Raw genomic sequence first — 3,295 nt, forward strand, 5'->3', positions numbered from 1 at the left:
AAACTGTCCATATTTTGATGTCATGATATGTAAATTAAAAATTGTTATTTTACGGTGATAATGTTGTTTTCTTGTGCCCAATAATGCATAATTTCATTTGATAAACACGTTTAGATTGAATGGTAATTTATAATCAGTCACAAGAACGTCGAAGCTGAATCACTTGAAAAAACACGGGGGTGCTTAACTTTTTTCCAGGTGTATATATATATAAACAACAAAAGTTAGTGAAATCAATAATGCGGAGATAGGATTTTAACTATGTATAAAATAGTTAGTAAATATTAAATTGACGTCTAATAGTTTTATTTTTTGCAACGTTTCGGGCATATTTTGTTACCTTCAACGATTCTTTCTGTTCTTAACTCCACTGAACACGGTCTGCCCGAAACGTTACACAAAACTATAAAAAATGTCATTTAGACGTGTAAATTTATTCGTTACCCTTTATCTACGAATCTCTTCTCAAGTCTTGTGGAACAAAATAAAACGGTTAGTTAAATTATATTAGTTCAACCGGATGCTGTTTACTTTACTTTAAAGTGTCATTGAATGTACATCGTCAGTTTACATAGCAAAAATCGTCAAGGTGACAACCACTGAGTATTAAGTTGTTTTTTTTTTGATACACTCAGCTTATTATCACTCCTTTTCAGACGCCCCCCACCCCCAGTGGCAGAGCGGTATGTCTGCGGAGTTACAAAGCTAGAAACCGGGTTTCGATACCCGTGTTGGGCAGAGCACAGATAGTCCATTGCGTGTAGCTTTGTGCTTAATTACAAACAAACAATTTTTTTGAGACAATATAAAAATTATAAGGTGTCTATCTGAGATAAAATAGTTTTTTTCTGTCAGCATCTCCGAGGAAACAAATTGTTTTATCACATCTTATTGGTTAAAATTCCTTGTATAATTTTCCTAACTCCTATTCGCCAAAGAATTCTATCCATCAAATGAAAACACCCCACGACAGGAAAACAGCTGATACAGTATTATATTGTCATTGTAGTTTCCTTTGTATGTTTTTTGTTCGTTGTTAAGCACGAAGCTACACAACGTGCACTGCCCACCGCAGATATCGAAACCCGATTCTTAGCGTTATAAGCCCTCAGACTTGCTGCTGATCCACCAAGGAGTTCCATTGTATATATATACATCATGATTTATATTCTGTTATGTTGCTTCAGGAGAAGACGCAAAACGTAGATGTAACGAGTTCAAATACGTGTTAATAATCACACTTCAAAACGTATGAAAGTTATAGGAATGCAGATGTATGTATGGCTCCAGAATAATTTTTAGAAAAGAAATAATTTGAATATAAAAAATAACGAGCGAAGCGTATTCGACGTTTTGACATAAGATTAATTATTTGGTTCCACACAAAGCCACTTAACTGACGTTATAAACTGAGTGTTTTTGTTGGCAGTCCTAGACGGACATGAGTGATATGAGACACGTTTTCAGTTTCACAGCTCAATACAGTTCAGAAAGCACTTGGAGAATTTTCAATTCGTCCCTGTTTAAAAACCAAGGGAGGATAGTAGTAACGTTTTCCGGGTAATTTGATCAGTTAAAATCACCTGTTGCTGCATAAATCAACAACAACAACAACAACAACAACAAAAAACGGATGTCATTGCCAATTTACATCTGTGTCTGAATATTAAAAGGAAATATTTCGTTTAAGCCCCCCCCCCCCCAGTGCGGACTTGTACTGCTAGAATCCGGGTTTAGATACCCGTGGTGGGCAGAGCACAGATAGCCCATTGTGTAGCTTTGTGCTTAATTACAAACAAACAATCTTTTAAGCCTTTTTTACTTTGAAATTTTGCATATTGAACACACGTTTCGTACGCTAGCGTGTTTAGAAAGAGAGAGTTTGTTTTGTGTTTTTAATTATGCACAAAGCTACACAAGGGCTATCTGTGCTCTGCCCACCACGGGTATCTAAACCCGGATTCTAGCGTTGTAAGTCCGCAGACATACCGCTCTGCCACTGGGGGGCAGAGAGAAAGAAAGATAAAATGTTGAAGAACTTATATTTGTTGTCTAAGTCGAAAGAATTTCATTAAGTTCCACTAATTTTATTTTAATGACTTGTAATTATGCAAAAGGTACAACAAGCGCGCTTACGGTGGTTACACAGTTTAAAACTTTTGCTGTTTCAGCACCAGCTCTTAGAGCAAGTAATAATTGCTTAGTAATTAAGAATTTTTAATTTACCTGTTTTCCATCATTAAACATTTTCCAGGGTTGTAAATTTCACAGAGTGATGCAATAAAGGTTACGTATAGTCTTAGTGGGCCGGGTGTGTACTCGTAGTTGGCGTGCCCGAATTCAAAATCAGAGAATGCATGGTTTGCGACACGTTGCCACAAAAATGCGCTCCGCATTTTTGGGGAGTCGTTATAACGTTGACTGCGTTATAAGAGTAATGGTCAACTCCCACTATTCCATCAGACATGAGCAGCGTAAGAATTGATGCGCAGACAATCCTTGTGTAATTTGCGTGAAACTTAATTATCTGGCGAATGGCAGGTTAAAAACGACAAAAATATGCTCAGATTATGTTCGTATCCCTGATATGTACTATTACTTCTTACTGCAGTTGAAATAATGACACGACAGCTGAGATCAACCTAACTTAAAAACATGCAATAACACGAAATAAATATGCATATGAATCTTGTATTTATGCCAAAGCTTCTAAGGTTTTCTGCCATCGTTTCTTAGTTTGAACAACTGACCAAGGGAAAATCAGTCAGTCAACAGCTACCTACCACCCACCATGTAACGCACCACAACTTAAAGTGCGAACATATTTTGTTGTATCACACTGATTCGAACCCGGCTCTCGCTAGTTCCAAAATTCAGAGATCTACTATAGGGCCATACAGCGCCTACATGAAATAAGGATCTGTCACATTCTACGTGAGATAATTATCTGTCACATTCTACGTGAGATAATGATCTGTCACATTCTACGTGAGATAATGATCTGTCACATTCTATGTGAAATAATGATCTGTCACATTCTACGTGAAATAAGAATCTGTCACATTCTACGTGAAATAAGATCTGTCACATTCTACGTGAAATAAGGATCTGTCACATTCTACGTGAAATAAGGATCTGTCACATTCTACGTGAAATAAGGATCTGTCACATTCTACGTGAAATAAGAATCTGTCACATTCTACGTGAAATAAGAATCTGTCACATTCTACGTGAAATAAAAATCTGTCACATTCTACGTGAAATAAGAATCTGTCACATTCTACGTGAAATATAG

At 36.6% G+C, this 3,295-nt stretch overlaps 2 protein-coding genes across 3 annotated transcripts in view; one reads left to right on the forward strand and one right to left on the reverse strand.

The window, feature by feature from the left end:
- The window catches only part of LOC106464715 (synapsin-like), a gene marked incomplete at its 5' end in the record, with an annotated part of 81,479 nt that overhangs the window by 28,522 nt on the left and 49,662 nt on the right, over positions 1-3,295 (reverse strand). The window lies entirely within an intron of this gene.
- The window catches only part of LOC106464718 (metalloproteinase inhibitor 2-like), a 35,176-nt gene that overhangs the window by 1,123 nt on the left and 30,758 nt on the right, over positions 1-3,295 (forward strand). The window contains exon 1 of one of the 2 annotated variants that reach the window (XM_013924870.2): positions 253-263. The exons of the other annotated variant lie outside the window; for it this stretch is intronic. The gene's annotated coding sequence lies outside the window, so the exon portion shown is untranslated. Of the gene's footprint in view, positions 1-252; positions 264-3,295 lie in introns of those variants that run through there. 2 annotated transcript variants of the gene reach the window in all.

This window comes from Limulus polyphemus, unplaced genomic scaffold (genome assembly GCF_000517525.1).
Source record: "Limulus polyphemus unplaced genomic scaffold, Limulus_polyphemus-2.1.2 Scaffold1725, whole genome shotgun sequence".
In the NCBI taxonomy this organism is placed as follows: domain Eukaryota; kingdom Metazoa; phylum Arthropoda; class Merostomata; order Xiphosura; family Limulidae; genus Limulus; species Limulus polyphemus.